This window comes from Octopus bimaculoides, chromosome 9, assembly GCF_046866305.1.
Source record: "Octopus bimaculoides isolate indiv1 chromosome 9, ASM4686630v1, whole genome shotgun sequence".
Taxonomy (NCBI): Eukaryota; Metazoa; Mollusca; class Cephalopoda; order Octopoda; family Octopodidae; genus Octopus; species Octopus bimaculoides.
This window is the reverse complement of record NC_142936.1, coordinates 95,423,359-95,445,244: the sequence shown is the minus strand read 5'-3', so window position 1 is coordinate 95,445,244 and position 21,886 is coordinate 95,423,359.

Below are 21,886 nucleotides of genomic sequence, written 5' to 3'. Positions count from 1 at the left end.
ATCAATATCTATTTAAAATATACACTTAAAGACTCAGATGTATATAACAATAAAATGAGATAACACAAATATGACGAGACAGAAATGAGATATCGTGGCTTTTATGCCTTTCCTAGAAATATGAGCAACATAATGGAAGAGCACGATGCAGGAAGGGGAAAAAGTATGAACCAATCTTTACTCTCCAACTGCATATCTAAATATCTACATAGATTTATTGCTAGTCAACACTGTCTATTCATTGCCCCCATTTCATTGCTGCCAGCTCCATACATTATTTACTTAACGGGCATGAAGCCATTGATGACAAAATTGACTGCCGCAGAATTTGATCTCATAAAGAAGAATTACAGAACGACTATCTCAAGGTATTCTATCCAGCTCTGCAATGATTATACCAGTCGTAACCTTAATTGACTCCTAAACAAAGAAAACCAAACGGTCATTTGCAGATTTAATTTTAGTTCTAATCTGAATAACATTCCCGGTAAGATTCAAAAAAGAAAAGTCTGGAACAAACTCCATTGGCAAGAATCGTGTCAATAAAAATGTTCCACAAGTTTGAAACCAATATTGATTTGTTAGGAAAGCTGGTATACGTAAGAAGTCTCGGATTTATTTGCAAATAAAACGTGAAATCCAATATTACGAAGAGAAAAGATAAACAGTGGTTTTTATGCATTTCTGAAGAATATTTCAAGTCATTTAATATGGTACAGGAGCTTTTATTTCTAGAATAATCTTGCATATTCACTACATACTCAGCATTTGACTACATTCACTTCCCTTCATGTGTGGTATTATTTCACACTGTCTTTGAATACAACACACTCACCCACCTACTCCGTTCACCATGGATGCTTAGTTCCAAAAAACACCGTGGCATTGTTGTAAATAATAGAAGATCAGGAGAAAACGTGTTATGTTCCAAGAGCGCCCCACCAAGTTCTTCTGAGGATTATGGATGGTCTTTGGGGTGTGCTTTTGTGGTTTCAGGAGAATCTTTGGAAGATCAGTGACTCGTGTTATCACATATTTCTTCGTGATAAGCGTAACACATAACTACAGAGCCTACCGTGTTATTCCAGGTAGGTGTTAAATAAATCAGTGATAAACGCGAATGGATGTACTTCTTTGCTACTCATTCTGCGAACTAGCAATACAAACTATGCATTTACGAAATTTATACCAGTGATATTCTAAATATCTCTACAAAGAGGAATTTATTCCATGTCAGGGCATTGAGATTAGTATTAACTCTGAATATGTCAGATCAAGGTTGTATTCGTTTGCAGCATTGTAAACATAAGATACATAGAACAAAACAATACTCATATAATACCAACTATTAATACATACAATATGTTCAGCCTGTTTGTCTTTGCCTATTATTTCAATTAAGGAATTGTTTCATTAACTTTTCTTAATTTCTCAATATAAAACTGCTAGTTATTATTCAAGTTTTGCTTGATCTAAATACAAGATTGTTTGATTATCTCGCTTTTTCTAGTAGATCTAAACAGAAAACACTGTTATCATATACATTTTATTGATAATCCATTTAATATGCAAATATAAACTTATCTCCTTGCAGCAATTCGCAATTTTTTTTTCTAAACGTTTATTTATTCATTGCTTCTTGAAGTTTTCATTGCAACATAAAGAATTCATTCTTGTGTTGTTGTTTAGTTTCTATTGCTTTTGTGTCTTTTTTTTTTTTTCAGTTTTATAAAGATGAATTGGCCTGCAGAAAAACCCCGGGAAAGAGATGTCGAAAGACTGAAAAACAAAAACACAACATATGCGATAGAGAAAATAGAATAATATATATTTAAAACAGAATTTGCGACAAAGCAACGCAAGAAATACTTAAAGTACATAGCTAGTTGTAAAAAGGAAAAGAATGGAGAAATTATACATTTCAAAAATAAAATAAATGTTTGATTTTATTATTTTTTTCCTATTTAGTTTTCGTTCTACCATTTATAATTGGGATTATTCTTTTCATAGGCGTTGTGTCTATGAAATCTAAAAGCATACAAAACCAATAATAGAAATTCTCTTTTCTTATTATTTTCATCAAATCTTATAAAAAAAAAATCACAGATTTCTTCTTCTTCTTCTTCTTCTTCTTCTTCTTCTTCTTCTTCTTCTTCTTCTTCTTCTTCTTCTTCTTCTTCTTCTTCTTCTTCTTCTTCTTCTTCTTCTTCTTCTTCTTCTTCTTCTTCTTCTTCTTCTTCTTCTTCTTCTTCCTCTACTGCAGCCTTTATTTCTTTCTTAGGTAGGTGAAAGGAAATGACACAAAAATCCATTCTTAATTATTCTAATGTATTTTATCTGATTATCCTTCTACATCTGTCAGAAGGAGATATTAAACATTGATAGAAATGCCACAAAGCAAATGTTTACGGGGCTTTTTTTTTTCAAAAAATGGGGGAAAGGAAAAAAAAAAATCGAGACAAGATTTGTTTCTTAATATTCTATCTTTTATTATATACATTCAATCAGATGTGCACTTTTTTTATTTTCTCTTCGATTAGATGTACTTTTCATATCGTTGTTTCTCTCACAAAAGTTTCCTTTGATTTTTCTGCTGGTGAGAAAACTTAATGTTAATCTTTTCACCTGATCAAACGTATCCGGTGTTTAACTCTACTTTCCCTGTTATCTAATACACACGTAACATTGAACACGATTTGATTATGTCACCGGCAACTTTGCCACAGGCTGCCAGTAACTTCTATGTCGATTAGCTGAAGACAAACTTACATTTTAGTTATAAGTAAATACATATTCATAAAAACTTGCAACTGATGCGCGTCAGCAAATATTTTACGTTATAGTTCGTGAGTTTGGATAAATTTCAACGAATTAATGCGAATCCAACGAAGCGAATACAACAAAGTAGAATTCTAAAGCTGTGAGCCGATATCAATGCCTTAAATTGGTTATTTTGCATGTATTTGCCGGCGGTAAATCGGTGGATCAGTTATGGCGGCAAACAGCACGTTTAGTTATATTTCCTCCAACAAATCATATTCCAAGTTCAAATCGTGCTAAGGTCACTTTAGGTTTCCTTCCTTTTGGAGTAGAAAACAAAATCTGTGTGATAGCTTGAAGAAAGAGAAACATGCCTGGATACCTTGCGGTGTTTTTTCCTGTCGTTTATGTTCTGAGTTCAAATTCTGCCACAGCCTACAATAGATGGTAAACTTAAGCCGTCGTCTGGTTTAAGGCCACCATCTTGTAACTTGGCTACCTTTAGAAGAGTTCAATATACTGTAAGTATTTATATCAGGTTTCCGATTTCAGGATATCTCCCTCTATCTCACGGGCATTCTGCAGCCAGTTATTGGCGTTGTCTTCCCCTACCTAAAAGAGAAGAAATGTTTTGTCCAAGCATCTCTAAAATCGCACAAGCTTTTGCGCGGAAAAAAAATGTAGGACTATAATAGCGTTTAGTCTATGACTGTTTTACTAGCGTCCGCAATCAATGAATAAAAGTTAATTATTCGATAAGGCAAATTCATAATCTAATTTGAGTTAGGAATGAGAAAATAATACCTCCTAATTCGTTATCCCTCAAATTATGCCATATCATTACCGAAGACGTAGAAGATATTTTAACTGTTATTTCTAAAATAATGGATGATCTTATCGAGTTCTAGATAAACGCTGATCTGAGAACAGAAATTTATTCGGCAGTAGTTTCTGAGAAAGTAGTTCAATTTTTATTCTGCATGATGACAGTAGACGGTCTCTAATCTTAGATAAGGGCCTGTAGGTTTCGAGAGGAGGGAGACAGTTGGTTACGTCGACCCAAGTATATGAGTGGCACGTATTTTATCGACCGGGAAAGGATGAAAAATAAAATCGACCTCAGCTGAATTTAATCTGAAAACGGAAACACGGACGAAAGGATGTAAAGGATTTTGTCCGGCATAACGTTTCGCCAACTCACCGCTTTCTGGCAGGAGATGATTGAGTTGAGTCTATAACAGCTTAGCAATCAACGATAATTATTTCTATGTATCGCAAGGGCAGCAAGCGGACAGAATCGCTAGTGCAGCATTATCGGGTTTTCACATCAAATACTGTTGAAGCTCTGTTTTTTACCCTTTCGAGTTCGATAAAATAAAGTACTAGGTTAATTGAATGAACAAGCCCCCTGACCCTGAAATTGCAGACGTTGTGCTAAAATTTGAAATTTTCTGTATTTATTATAAAGAATCGCTAGCAAACTTCAAAGATTTCATTTACCAAGATGTTAAGCCACACAATATGTTTAATTTGCTCAGATAAAATCTTGCTTTGGAGAACATTGTTCGTGATTTGCTTCGGTAAAAATCAAAATTGATTTGAAGATAAAAATCTGAAAATCTAAGACTTTTTTCCTTTGAGATAGTTGGAAGGGGATTTAGTTTTACTTGTCTAAAATCAGAGCAAAATATATTCTCTGCCTTCACTGTAGACAAAGGTGAAGCACCTGAAAATTTTACATTCTTCCTCTTCGTGGCAAATAGCATATCAGCTTCTTCTACGCATATCACTTCTTCGTTATTGTTGTTTAAAGTTTGAAAATCGCAAAACGAATACAATCCTCTCTATTCATTCAAGCAGTGCGCTGTGCATTTCAAAACCACAATTTAAAACTTCATATTTCTGATACACAATCACTAATAATAAAATAATTGTTTTCTCTCTTTCTTGAAATTTTAATCTTTAAAACGGAGTTTTGTTAACCTGCCATGTAAAATAAGAAATATATTTTACTTCCTTTGAGAAATATGCCAAGAATTTTTATGTCTCTAGATTACTAAGAAGTAAAAAAAAATTGAGAAGTATTACAATAAATAAAAACTGGTTCTTCATAGGTGGCTCAATATGCAATTAAAATTATGTAAAAACCCGTCATATTTTTCGCCAGGAGTTTGTTTACGTTGAAGATTAAAGACAGTGGAAGATATATTCATATTGAAGAACATACATCCAATAGATTTTGATTAAAATATGTTGTTTACATTTTACATAAGACTCCAGCAGCAGGATATTTAAGCAAAATGGGTAGTTTGCCAATATATTATTATAAGTAGAATGTAAGCGATGAAATCATACTGCAAACATTATTATGAATAACATTTTTTCAGAGCAACGCACACGGCTTTTAAATACATACACACAGATATGCATAAACAAGTAGAAAACTGACGTTAAATATAAGCAAAGCAATTTCTGCGATTTAATGAATTGTTAGCACAGCAATTCATTTATGAGGGAGAGTAAAGAAAAAGTTGCGACGCATTTATGAAATTGTAAATCTATATATTACATTAGCATGCAGGAAATAATAATCCTCAAATATTAATACATGCCATTATTGAGCAATCCTTTCTCTGTAAATGTTGGTCAAATCTCTCTCTCTCTCTCTCTCTCTCTCTCTCTCTCTATATATATATATATATATATATATATATATATATATATATATACGCAGGCTTCTGGAATATTTGGAGAAAGCGCAGTTGCCTATTTCAACGAGACATCTCGAATTCAGCTATATTTATCCTAAGAAGAAACCGCTCACTTATTGACGAGTTTCATTTCTTCATTTCCCTGAAGAGAAGATTACATTGTTTTACACCATTTTATTCCTTTGGAATAATACCAGTGATATCTTCGAAACATGTGTCGGAAGTAAAAGAATTTGAATAACACCTGCGCTTAACTCCGTTTATTTATTTATACATATATGCATGCATACATACATACACACGTACACACACACACACACACACACACACACACACACACACACACACACACACACATACATATATATATATATATATATATATATATATATATATATATATATATATATATATATATATATATATATAATGGGTATATATTTTCTTCGTTTAAGTCTCTTACTATTGTGGAGATTCGCCCATGTGCCCACACGATCATTCGGGAAATTCTGAGTCATACAGAGACCAACTACAGCAATGTAAATGCAGTGTATATTATTAATTTGAAAATAGTATAAAGTAATCTTTCTTTCGACTGATCTATATGAAACGGATTTATACATGTGTGAATGTACATATATATAGGTACACACACTCACACACACACACACGCACGCTCATATATATGCATACAAAACATCTACTGACTAATGAACTATTAAAATTGTTCTCATAACATCGTAATCTGTGTTAATTTGGAAAGTAATTAGATAACATAAATATATAAAATGTGCTATGATATAAAATCTATTAAATAGTTTTGCCTTGTAATTCAACTCACGTTTCCATTTAATTATACTGTTTTCACTTGAATATATACAACTTCGTTCGTTTTAAATCTACACCCAATGGCAGTGGATATTGATTAGTGTGAAGTTTCGTTTAGAGAGAACGTTTCAACTTAAGAACACTAATTAATGTATCATATATTTTCTTAATTGTGCCAACATCGTTTGTTCTTCTCCATATATGGAGTATCTTCATCTTCTGCCCATTGTTTTATATTTATCAGGAACTTTCCCTCCTCGCTTTGTTACCATCCTTCAATATATATTTTACTCGTACCTGCTTTCTGCTGTATTATTGCATTTACGCAGTGCTGCATTTCGCTTATCTCACTCGTCACCTATTTCCCTTCGTATTATATATACTAGGTGAAAGCGCGTAGTCTAATGGTTATGCTGTTGCAATCACTGCTACTAGATCGTGGATTCGATCCCCAGACCGTGCGGCGGTTGTGTTCTTGAGAAAAACGCTTCGTTTCACGTGGCTCCAGTCCCCCTTTCGATCAGGGTGGAATGTTGGCCTGCTCGCCTAGCCAGCGGGATGGCGTCATACGAAGGCTAAATTAATGCAAAGTGCATTGTGAACAGCGATGTGTAACAACATCTGATAGATTGGTAGGTCACGTGACCACGTGATTACACACTGGAGCATCATTACACTGTTCCAGGCTCCATATGAGTTTTTTTTATCTGTTTGGCTCTGTTTCTTTCATCTTACTTCCTATGAAAAAGGATTAAAGCTGTGTCTGAAGGAATAGAGACTGTGAATAGTTCTCTAGGGCCACTTTCATAGCGCAAAGTGGTCAATTCAATGAAATAGAATTGCAGACAGAAGGAGTGACGGCGAGAAAACTTTTCATACTTAAAGTTGTTGAAAGTGTAACACATGTGCCAATCGCCAACATTTCAGAAATTAATACATTCCACAGAAATCTTCAATACGTCATGTATATATATATATATATATATATATATATATATATATATATATATATATATATATATATATATATATATATATATATATATATACATGACGTATTGAATATTTCTGTGGAATATATATATATATATATATATATATATTTATATTTATATATGTATGTACGTATACATGAATATAGACAGATCGAGAGATAGAGAAATATACAGACCAACAGAAAAATAGATAGATAGATAGATAGATAGATAGATAGATAGATATGACGGCTGACTAATTGTTTCTTGTGAGGTCGCTGCCTCAGTGGAAATAACGTAACTGATTTTATGTTTTTGAATTTTCTTTTATTCGTTTCATTGTTTCAGTTATTTGACTGCGGCCATGCTGAAGCACCACCTTTAGTAGACCAAATTGGTCCCAGGATTTATTCCTTCTAAGCCTAGTACTAGTATTTATTCTAACGGGGTTCTATTTTGTCGAACAGCTAAGTTACAGGGACGTAAACACAGCAATATCGGTTGTCAAGTGGTGGTGGTAGGACAAACACAGACACACAAATACGTATAGATACAGGTATATATATCCCTCCCCTCTCTCACTTTCTCTCTCTCTCTCTCTCTCTCTCTCTCTCTCTCTCTCTCTCTCTCTGTCTCCCTCTTTCCATCAACCAAATCCACTCACAAGGCTTTCGTCGGCCCGAGGCCACTGTAGAAGACACTTGCCCGTCCTCTTTCTATCAAGCTGAGACTTCAATGATACAAACTTGATGTAAATTATCAACGTCTTTCAAAATTTCATGTTGTTTTGTGTTGCAGACACCGGAATAATAGTGGCAATGATATTTCTCTAAATTCTTTATTATTTCCACAATCAATTCAAAGAAAATCAGTATATTTCAACAGTGATATATTAAATATAGGAATTAATGATTAGAAAAGAAAATAAACGCCGAGAGGTTTTGAGCTGATACTTAGATTAGAGATCTCGATGCTAATTTTATTTTCGAAACCTTTAGGGCAGATGAAATATATAACTATCATTTACTAGAAACATATGTACACCATCTCCCTATTTACACGATTCATGAATATTTGCAAACAAAGGTTAATCAAAATTTGCAGGTTACGCACATATTTTAACGTAGTTCATAATATAAATAGCTTCATCTTAAATGTTTATTCATGGAGTAAATCTAATTATTGTTGAAACTCCCAGTTGAAATTCTACTGCTGCTGCATAGAAATCTTATCAGGTCTCTTGATATGCTTCGAAAGTTTCAAATCAAATTCTTTATTTCAGTTCCCCGTGAGACAAGCTGATCAGCTAATGAAGCGAACGAGTTGAAAGGAAAACAGAAAGAACGCGGATATTTGTGTGAGGACAGAGTGTAGTGATTGAAACAGGGAAATGCTATTTCAAGTGTGTTTTCATACATACTTACATACAGTGAGAGAGACATATTTACACACACACGCATATATATATATATATATATATATATATATATATATATATATATATATATATATATATATATAGTTGAAATTTACAGAAAACAAAAGACGAAGACAGGTGCATAAACAACAAGCAGGTGTATTAGTTTGAGGTTCGGGAAGGTGAGAAAGTCTTTTACATTTCGAGCCTACGCGAGGAAATAAACAGAGAGAGATAAAAAAAAAAACTTTTGGAGTTACCGTTCAGTCATGGCGACTGGCTAAACAAAGGTAATTAAAGAAGGTGTGAAAAGGTGTTTCTTTAGGTGGTGGTGAAGGTGGAGGAGGAAAGATTTGTAATCGGACATGACTGAAAAAGGAGAACAGAGTAAGAAAAACAGAAAGTTTTGAAAAAGTTCAAAAAGGTTCAAACGTCGTAGTGTATTGGAGCGATTTTTCATCAACGGAAGAATCCAGTGAAATCCATATGTATATCGAGTAGTAATCCGGGTGGAATGCTTGTGTGTAGATGAGGAGAAGTACAGAAATATCAGGATAAAACTGGTGCGACCACGTAAGCGTACAAAATATGGTGGAAATTTACAGAAAAACACAAGACGAAGACAGGTGTATAAACAACAAACAGGCGCAGGAGTGACTGTGTGGTAAGTAGCTTGCTTACCAACCACATCGTTCCGGGTTCACTCCCACTGTGTGGCACCTTGGGCAAGTGTTTTTTACTATAGCTGCGGGCCGACCAAATCGTTGTGAGTGGATTTGGTAGACGTGAACTGGAAAAAGTCCGTCGTATGTGTATATATATATGTATGTGCGCGCGCGCGCGTGTGTCTGTTTGTCCCCCCAGCATCACTTGACAACTGATGCTGGTGTATTTACGTCCACGTAACTTAGCGGTTCGGTAAAAGATATTGATATAATAAGTACTAGGCTTACAAAGAATAAACTCAGGGGTCGATTTGCTCGAGTCTAAAGGCGGTGCTCCAGCATGACTACTGTCAAATGACTGAAACAAGTAAAAAAGTAAAAGATGTGTTTGCGCTTGAATATATGTTTCAGTTCTCTCAACATACAAAACTATTATTTAAAACATGTATTGTGACATTTAAATAATAATATTTATCTTTCACCCGTAACTTAGCGATTTGTCAATAGAGACCGATAGAATAAGTACTAGGCTGTCAAAGAATAAGCTCTGGGGTCGATTTGCTCGACTAAGGGCGGTGCTCCAGCATGGCTGCAGTCAAATGATTGAAACAAGTGAAAGGGTAAAAGAGTAAAGAGTATATATAGATATATATATATATATATATATATATATATATACATGCACTCATCCGCATATTACTTGTGCATACATTCACACACTCGCATGTATACATACATACATACATACATACATAAGCACGAATATACATATATACATATATCTCCAATTCTTGACTGCATATGTTACGTTTGGGAAATAAAATTAATTTTGGAAAAATGGAAATTTTTTAAATACAAAATCAAATTTGTATAAAATCTGGAAAACTTTATTCGAGAGAAATATAGAATTTCCCCCCGTATAATCACTCACACGGTGAAGCTATTGTATTAGTTCCTATCAACGCTGACACTGCATATATGCCTGCTTATGCCATGACTGAAGATGCTATGCAGTTGTATATGAATTTTTACGCTTATTTCTGTGAGTATGTGTTTGTCTACGTGCTCGTCAGCCTAAATATATACACGTGTATATATACATATGCAGTCAAAGACGTAGACACACACACACCTATACATTCTCTCTATTCTCCCTTTATCGCAATTCTTCTTTCTTTCTGTTTTTCTTCTCCTCCACTTCACCGTTCTCTTTCTCTCCCTCTCTCTCTCCCTCACTCTTCCTCGTTGACTCTCTCGTTACTCACATGTGACCAGCAACTATCGTTCTTTTTTCCTCTCGCTCTACAAGATATAAGACCTACTTTTGCCTGTCTCCTATCAAAGCTCCTTTCTCTAGCGTTCACCACTTCACATCATTATGGCTTGACAGCCATTTCTAGCATTGTCAAGACAGAGAAAATACCGCTAAGTATTTCGACCGCCGAGCTAACGTTTCTGCCATCTTGCAGCCTTTATAGTGAAAAATATTGTATCTAGTCAGACGATCCAAAGTCTATTTTTCAGCATATTGGCACAGAAAGTTTTTTCTTTTGCCCTTATTTATAATTGTATATATAGGTGTGTGTGTGTGTGTGTGTCTGTCTTTGTGTGTACGTGTGTGTCTGTCTGTCTTTGTGTCTGTGCTTGTCTCCCACCATCGCTTGACAACCTGTGTTGCTTTATTAATGCCCCCATATAACTAGCAGTTCGGCAAAAAGGGCCCGATAAAATAAGTACCAGGCTTAAAAAAAAGAACTGAGATCGATTCATTTGACTAAAATGTCTTGAAGGTGGTGCCCCAGAATGGCCGCAGTCTAATGACTGAAATATATGTATGTGTATATATAAATGTGCGTGTGGATGTTTTGGGTGTAGGTAGCTAGACAGACAGGCAGATAGATAGACAGATAGATAGATAGATAGAGAGAGAGAGAGAGCGAGAGAGAGAGAGAGTGACAGAGAGACAGAGAGACAGAGAGAGAGACAGAGACAGAGAGAAAGAATGACAGACAGACGGTCAAGCAGGCAGGCACAGAGAGAGAGAGAAAGAGAGAGAGAGAGAGAGAAAGAGAGAGAGAGAAAGAGAGAGAGAGAGAGAGAGAAAGAAAGAAAAAAAGAGTGTGTGAGAGAGAGAGAGAGAGAGAGAGAGAGAGAGAGAGAGAGAGAGAGAGAGAGACTGGCACTGTGACGGATGGTTAACGGTATATTATTAATAAATTCATGTAAACTGCAAAGTAAGAGAAATGAAGTGACACTGCAATTTTTTTTCCCTACACAATTTCACCTCCACCACCATAAAACAAATCTTTCTTGTCGAATTTCTAAATGAAACCTTGAAGAATACTACACTTCTTCTGTATGCAATATCACTGATTATTTCTTTCGTTCATACGTGATAAATTATACATGCATGGTTTAGTTTCTGCATGTGCTTTTCACTGGAAGTGGTCTAGAATTTTCTCGTTCAAATTCTGAATCTGATGGGAAATAAAGCTACATTGCGAGTTCTAAAAAGCAATTATAGAATATTGAGTCTCAAAGACAATTTCAGCTTATACCCATTTCTATTATGATAATCGCTTCTTTAGCTTCATGGTTCCTGAAGTAACCAAATAGCTTGCCTAAATTTAATGGTTACAAATATCCAAACGCAATTCTACTATGCCGTACTATGATATATAACCATATATATATATATATATATATATGTATATATATATATATACTCTATTAATAAAGCTGCAAAAACATCACAAAAATTGTTACTTAGAGTTTCACGTTCCCATCCATCAGACAGCTTTGCTTTTTCAAACAAAACTCTCCGACGAACGGGAACGTGGAACTCTGAGTAACAGTTTTTAAAATGTTTTTGCAGATCTATTTATAAAGCATATTGCTCTACCTTCGGTATTCGACTACTATTTGTTCCACTTTGTAGTAGTAGTAGTAGTAGTAGTAGTAGTAGTAGTAGTAGTAGTAGTAGTAGTAGTAGCTGCAAATAAAGAAATATGCAATAACTCTTCTACAATTTGGCGTAGAAATCTTTGCTTCTGTGATAAGAAAACCAGAGCGATTCGCTTTTATAATTTTATTGCTTTGGCTAGCATCAAAATACCCGTAGCAGAAATTCTGGTTTTATGCTTTTAGTTATAACTAAAAATAAAAATTTTAAAAAAACTCGTAACACATTTAAACAACGAGGAAATTTTTTTAAAAATCTATATTATTTGACATTCAACTACTGGTTTTAGTCTTCAATGAACACAAATATTTCAATGTTGAATCTTTCACATACCAAGATGACACGCTCGGAACAAAATGGAACACTTCCGGCAACTAAGAATGTTTGTGATTTTTCAATTGTGCTTTGTTCCTTCAATGTAGTGGATTTTAGACATGAAATACCAAAGCATCATTTTGATAATGGCCTTTCTTTTTGCTTTCAATGTTCTGGCCTTTTACACATTACAAGTCCAGGAAGCCTGAATTGTAAGCGATATACACACACGTTCACAATGAAATGTTCAGACTCTTTGTGTACAGTTTTAATGCATTTCGTCACGTATTTGCATACGTGAGGTATGGGTCATGAATATGTGTTAAGTCGCATTTTACGAAGCATGGCTATTATTTTGAGAAAAGTTTCAATGAATTTTATATTGTGGCATATAGACAGCTGTGTTTGTAATGTGATAGGCCGAAATCTGAATTACGGTAGGTTCGTATACAGAACCCGACATTGTAGCGATAAAATGAATATTTGTGCATTAAGTATGTATGTGTGTATACATATATATATATGTATGTAAAATATGTCATATAATTATGTGTGTATATATATATATATATATATATATATATATATATATATATAGGTCTGTGTGTGTATGTGCGTGTGTGTGTATGCAAATATACATAGTGAGAGAAAGGAGGAAGAAAGGGAAGTAATTACTAATCATTAATCGTCATTCAGCACATACATAAGGCTTTTATTTTGCAACCAGCCATCCAAGACCCATAACTCCACTCTTCCTCAGCGAGACGCAGAAGTACGTACGAAACGCATAGGCGCAAATTTCTCCCCTGACGAAATTCTTTTTTATCTGAGAAATATTATACCAAGTGATATTATAAATATCATAAATATGTCATCTAAATTTTGCCCCGAACACGTAGTCACATGAGGCCCGAACTTAACCGGATGTCTGACAGGATTTATAACCTGTCTGCGCGAGATTTTTCAGTAAGGCAGACAGGAAAAGCATTTTAAGGAATGAAAAGCTCAAACAAACAATGCAATGTCGGATTCGTGGAGTGGGCCCACGACCTAACGATTGTCATCCCGGCTATGTTATCACAAGATCACCCGATTTCACCCTCTCATAAATTCAGGGTTTTATGAAACAGTTGTTGATGGTGATATGTAGCATTAAATTAAACCAGATCGCTACGGTTCCATCTGTGATCATCACATCATATTCTGGGTTACTACTGAATCAAAATATGTCAAAAATAATCGCTTTCATCAAATTATAAATGTCCTTCTCTTAACCTGTAGGATACGAATCAAGTGAAATTTTGCTATTATTTCTAGCAAGCAGTTAGATTACATAGTAATATTATATGGTAATATTATATATACGTACACACACACACACACACACACACACACACACACACACACACACACACACACACACACACTCACACACGTACATATTTAAATATGAAACCAAAGACACAAAACGCTCATAGGTTAAAATTGATGGGAGAATCCAACAACAAAAACAATAATAATAATCTATTCTACTCTAGGCACAATGTCCGAAATTTTGGAGGAGGGGTCAGTCAATTAGTACTTAATTTATAGACCCCGAAAGGATGAAAGGCAAAGTCGATCTCGGCAGAATTTGAACTTAGAAGGTAGACAGACGAAATACCGCTAAGCATTTCGCCCGGCGTGCTAACGATTCTGCCAGCTCGCCGCTGTAACAACAACAACAATACCGCAGAGAGTGGCAAAGTAGGAGACTAACCAAATCCTCTGGGTTTTCCCAATCCAAACAGATCAGTTGCTAGAGAATAACAGACCAGGCCTAGTGGCAGTCCACCAGGTGAAGCTCATATGCTATATTGTTGATGTTGCATGCCCCTTGACCAACAAATAGTCGAGAAGAAAAGTGAAAAGATTGATAGATACAAACCTCTTAAGTACGAAATAGCCCGTCTATCCAAAATGTAGAAGGTGAAGATAGAGCCAATTATTGGTGGGTCCTTAGGAACGGTATCAGAAGGCATCAAGAAGATTATAAAGGAAACTGGAATAGAGAGTCCAGTAGAACTGTTACAAAAGATTTGCCTCCTTGGCACGACCAGAATAATCAGGAAAGTATTAAATAGCCGAAAAGAACGAATAGCATGGTACCGTAGGCTGCAGATAACAAGCCTGCTATGCATTTAAGACTCCAGGAGCTCCAACAAAACCTGTGATAAAGAGAAAATAATAATAATAATAATAATAATAATAATAATAATAATAATAATAATAATAATAATAATAATAATAATAATAATAATGATAATAATAGCACATGTATATGTATATATATAGTATGTATATTCACGCACACATACACAATGAGAAAAGGACAAAGGATACCATGTAATTAATAGTCATTAAATACATGAATGTGTGTATATGTGTGTCGATATGTGTGCATCTATGGGTGTGTCTAGGAAAGGGAATTCACAGAGGATAGGAAGCAAGTGATCGTCATTAAAAATAGATAAATGCAAATGTAAGACGGATTGTATGCGTAGAATCACGAAAACCTCGTATCAGTTGCGCATAAAGAGGATGATAAAAGTCTTTAATTGTTGATGAAGTTGAATGATGGAGTGTTAAGATAGAAACGAGAGAGTTGCGTGTCAATTGGTTTTAATGCAGGCATTGTAAGATCGCACACTCTCACTCACATACACGCACACAACGCGCGCAGACGTAAAGGTGTAACGGTTGCGAAATAAATATAACAATATTTAGACGTGTAATATCGTTAATTTGTAAATATTTATATCTGCATGCGTGTATGCGTGTATAAATATATATGTATGTGTGTGGTGGGGAGGAGGGCTTGTTGAGTGCACTTTTAAACAGCTATCAATCCAATGACGGAAATAACTGACATTTTCAAAGGATAAAGCAGAGTTAATATGACGGTCCTGTTTGTTAATTGAACGGGAAATCATTCTGGGTGTTCACAGCATCTAATGGACACGCCTAGGTACTGAATAGTGAAAACAGCGGAATGCGAGGAAATGAGTGAAAAGAGAATTCAAACGTTTTTTGCAAGAACATTTTATCTGAGATTGACATTTCTGTTTTTACTAATGGTAAGAGGAATAGAAATGGACTAAAATTGAAGGAGAGAAGACGAAAGAAAGATGAATTTAAAAAGCAGTGACGAAGTTCATAAGGAAACATGTAGGTTGTCATCGAAACATGTAGGTTGTCATCGAAACATGAAACAAAAAATAAAAATGGTGAGATAATCTTTGGAGAAGGCTCAGAAGATATGACAAATAAAATATTTGGAGCATAAGAAGTCAGTTGTCTTAGGAAGTTGTTGTTAATGATGTACGGAACTGTAACTTCTGGCTATCATGATTCATATCGATACAGGTTTATCAGATACACATTTTAACAGGTAATATATTTCACAAATCTAATTCTGGAGAACAAAAATATGTGCTTGGCACCAAGCATGTACACAAGATTCTTACACGTATCTATCACTTGCAAGCGGATTATTTTATAGCGTATGGATAATAAATTCTGTATTTTAATGCAAATGTATTTAATATAAACTATTAGAGTTTATGAGCGATGATCTCTTACGGTACAGCTTTAACGCCCCTAATGGAAGTTCACGAGACTTTCAGGTCATGATAAAACCATGACCAACCTATTTCACTATCATAGCCGAATGACGATAAAACTAAGAGGTACAGCAGTATTATTAAACAGACTTGCCCAAGGTGGACGAAGAACGATCAAAATTCATGTTATGAATGGACATCTCACTCCCGGTATTTTGTCGAACAATTTCACAAGAAATACTTTTCCATCCTCTTGCCTAGACAATGAAACGAAACTTATTGTGGTAATTGCTAATTAATCCGACAGAACAACACAAAAATTTAGAAAACTTCTTTAGAATTACAATTAGGTTATCCACCACTCCGAGCTGTGGGTCACGGAATAAAAATTGACCGCACAAGGAAAACCATTCCCACATGCTGGAATCGATACTCTATTATTTCTATGTTTTATATTATTTATTGAACTGCAGCAACGTTAGGTCAATAACGTAAAGGGTTTTAGACAAGCATATCGAACCAGGAACATATTTTTAGATTGGTTTTGTATTGATCTTAATATTACTTCTAGATGGATTTATTTGCTACATTGTACACCAAGACACACACACACGCATATAATTACACATTCACACAAATGTATAAAGTGTATGAGTGTGTTCTATGTATGCGCATGTATGTATATATATATATATATATATATATATATATATATATATATATATATATATATATATATATATATATATATATATATATATATATCCACATAGAGTAAGAGAGAGATCCAACAAAAAAGGAAAAGATAGCCCTATACCCTTATGCATGCTCGTTGCATTATAAATGAAATTGGTCCCAACCAACCAAATCGGTTGTATGAGAGTAGATAATATAAGCACTTCTTAGGGGCTTTAAGCTACCATAATTACCGCTAGACAATGCCTGACAATTCAAATGAAACAAAACCTGTATTGGATAAGTTTTCCTTTTGTGTGAAATAAACATTGTGGAATAGCAAACTCTTCCTTAAATGAAACCCATTATAGTCTCTATTTGCTTCTTTTTTTGTGATTTTGAAAATATTTTCGGGAAGAAAAAGATAATTGAATAAACACATTAAAATATGTTTCTGATATATTTCAACTTCAAAAAACAGTTTAATGCAGTTTCTGAGGGAAAAGTTCCCACGTAAGCTAAAAGTTGTAAAAGTACCATAACTACGCGACTCCCAATGCGTTTCTGCTTCTTAAGTCTCCCTCAGTAGGAAAATTCGAAGACAGGTAACTCTAGCAGATTCTAAAATCCTAGCTTTATCTTCAAGCAGTCAATATCAGTGACTGGGTTGCGCTCGCAGACAATTTGTTCGGAATATCTAAAAACTGTACAGCGTAATCCACAAGCTCAACAATACACGCACACACACACACACACACACACACACACACACACACACACACACACACACACACACACATATATATATATACATATATATACGACGGGCTCATTCCAGTTTCCATCTACCGAATCCACTCACAAGGCTTTGTTCAGCCCTAGGCTATTGTAGAAGACACTTACCCAAGGTGCCATACAGTGGGACTGAACCCGAAACTTACCACACAGCTACTCCTGCATTCATATAACACTTTATTCGAAACGTAAAAGACTTTCTCACTTCCCGAGCGTTAAATTAATACATCTGTTTGCTACAGTTCTATATTTAAGAGATGAGGAATTATGTACATTATTTACATTATTTATATATCCCCAAGACACCTGATGAAGGCTGGAGAGTATATCAGCCGAAACGTTGTATTAACAACAAAGAAGATGAGGACAGATATCCGTCAAATGTAAATATTGTAAATAATATACATCTGTTTGTTGTTTACACACCCGTCTTCGTCTTTTTTTTCTGGGTTTTTTTTTGTAAATTCTCACTAATACTTTATTCACTTACTCATATTTCAAACGATTCAGCGTAGCTGAGTCCGTTTCTGAATTCAGGTTACATGCTTCACTGATTCATTGATTGATCAAGTAATCATCCAATTAAGGGAGCAATTGTCTCCGGAGACATTCTCCTCAAAGCATCAATAGTATCACAATATTTTTTTTTTCTGGGCGCGATATACAATCAGACCCAGAGGGAGATGACAGATTACCTCCTTTTACTTATTAACCTCGAGCGTTTTCATAGGTTTGGTTGATAGTTGCGGAAAGAGAAGCTGGTGAAGTAAAGTCTGCAAGGAGATGATGATTGTAGTGTGTACTTAGTGTCTGAATTAAGTCGCATCGAAGTGTGTAAGGTAATTCAAGTTCAAACCAATTCAGAGTAGAAAACTGAACGAGCAGTAATACCATGGCCAATTTAGATTATTTAGGAATTTCAGGTTTGCAATCGTTGAATCAAATTTTATTCCATACAATATATTCAAAGAATATAAAAGGAATTAAATTACAGCCGTTAAATAGAATTCTATTAAATGAAACATTTGTTAAAAAATGAAGGATAAATCCCATTATTTTAGAAGTGAAAATTATAGACCGCAATAGAAAATTGAGGTAAATTTCGAAGTAATTAGCAAAGGTGTGATTACAAGAAAATTAAAGAATAAATCGAAAATAAGGAAGATGAATCATTAAAATATAATTCACATATCAAATTAATTTTAATTCGGGTTAATTAGAACAGGTTTTCGTATATTATTATGGGTTGGTTCATAGGAAAAAAGTGTTGCCATTGATAACATAATTAAGGCATTGAAATTAATTATTTGTAACAGAGCAAGTAAATATTTGTTTGGAATTTTTTTCTAGGATTGCGAATTCAACTATGTAACCTGAGAGCTAACATTGCGTCCACATGCGCTCTTGCACATACACACACACACAAACAAGCACACATACACACACACGCATATGTGTGTGTGTGTGTGTAGATAATTGTATCTATATATGTATATACATATATATATTTTCACACACACACATACACATATATATATATATATATATATATATATATACATATATATACACCCACACACACATACATACACACACGCATGTGCATGTATTTATATACATATTCTTTTATTCTTTTATTTATTTCAGTCATTTGACTGTTGCCATGCAGGAGCAGTGAGCAAATCGACCCCAGGACTTATTCTTTGTAAACATAGTACTTATTCTATCGGTATCTTTTGCCGAACACCTAAGTTACGGGACCGTAAACACACAAGCATCGGTTGTCAAGCGATGATGGGGAACAAACACGGCCACACAAACACATACGTGCACACACACACACATACATACACACACACACACACACACACACACATATATATATATATATATATATATATATATATATATATATATATATATATATATATATATATATATATATATATATACGACGGGCTTCTTTCAGTTTCCATCTACCAAATCCACTCAAAAGGCTTTGGTCGGCCCGAGGCTATTGTAGAAGACACTTGCCGAAGGTGCCACGCAATCGGACTGAACCCGGAACCATGTGGTTAGTTAGCAAGCTACTTAAATCACAGCCACTCCTGCGCCTATATAAATACGTAAATACACATACACATACAGAGACGGTCACACAAGCGCACATACACACGCATACATGTATATATGTGTATGTAAGAATAGAGAGAGCGAGAGAGAGAGAGAAAAGAGCAAACAATCTTATCTAAGTTAGCCTCATATTGAGACAAATATTGCTAAAGTTCCGTAAGAAATGTTATTTATTTCTAGAAATAAATAATAAATGATATTGTATGTAAAATAAATGACGGTATGACCCAACCAACTAACCATATAAGGGCTGTGGACTATCTGTATCTATGTAATACAGTGATTTATCATCTGTACAACTATACATAAAATACATACATACATACATACATATATATATATATATATATATATATATATATATATATATATATATATATATATATATATATATATATATACACATACACATATATGTGTCTGTGTGTATACGTATATGTGTCTCCCTCTCTCTCTCTCTCTCTCTCTCTCTCTCTCTCTACATATATATATATACACACACATATATATATATATATATATATTATATAGATAGATAGATAGATAGATAGATAGATAGATGCATATACATCTGACTGTGTATTCATGCATACATATTCACATAGAAACGTACATGTATACAAGATGATAAACCACTTCCAGTTTGCTGCGCATTTTTTGCATTCGTAAAAGTTCTTTCTGACTAAATGTTGATATCTGATTCATTGATATCAGTTTAATCTTTGTCCTTCTCTCGATCATATTTCGGTGAAAACCGCTCCATATTCCAACATTGTAACACGCTGTTATTTTCACTTGACTTACATATTTAATGTAAACTTTTGTAGCCTATCTGGTCCTTATTCTCACTACATATGACATATGCTCCATGTTATGTGAGTAGCATAATATGTATCTCTGGTAAAATACGTATTTATAACACAATATTACTCTGCGAAAGTCATAAACAATTATACAAACATAGAAATATACATGGTAGAGCTTAGTAACAGCGTTGAACGCAGTAAATCTTCTATGTTTTCATATATTTTGTTGTATGCATTTTGGGTTTACTCATGAAGTATTAAAAGTATATATTTACTAGGTATGTGTTATAGGATTTTCGCCGAGTGTATTACTTATGTAATCTCGTTATCTCAAGACATTCTGTAGAATCTAATACATCCTTGAATGTTACAATTAGTTTGCACAATAAACAAACTGTCTACATGTGAGAGTTTCTTGCTTCTTGTTTAGAATATAGATTAAACAACTATGATTAGACCGATCAGAACGAAGATAGACCCATTTCTATATTAGTTTGTTCGACCAGTAACAAACAGCAGTATTGAACTTCATATAATGCTGTTATGTAGAAGTAAAATGCAACGCCTATGAACCTACAATGTGAAGGAAAATCAGAAGAATTCATACTTCACTCTGCTGAACATTCTGGTATGTATTTGCTTTGATCTCGTAGCCATACCAACATAAAGAGAATTTGATTCGGCATAATGTGATTTATGTAGACGTTTATAACAATTATCTCGTTATTATGTCTTGCTTGGAAACTCTTTCTGACTCACACCAGCGCCAGTTCATTTCATTCAGTTTGCATATGGATCAAAATTCCATATGTTCATCTCTCGTTTACGCCTTCCTCTTTTCGTTTTTCCTTCTTTTTTCGAATCAGAAAACTGAGGCAATAATTAGTTATTTGATTGTATTTAAGCATCAGTCATAGTTTCATTTTTATGTAACCAATATTCATTGCTTTGTTGTCTGTTAGATTTATATTGATCTGTTTGGATAGCGTATTTATTTATTTTTGTTTTCTCCTTATCGACTCAACACTTACTGTTTTGTGTGTTTACATGTTATTATAAAATGGTGGAGAGATAAGAATTGTCTGCAATTCTACAGTTAATGTTTCGTTTGAGTTGTAGGTCTGAATTCACGGAATGTTACAGTTTGTTGTATAAATTGATATTTTATATTATCAACCCAGTAACACTTAATATTTTTTATTAAATCATTATCAAGAATTAAAATTTAACGTTCGAAATTGAG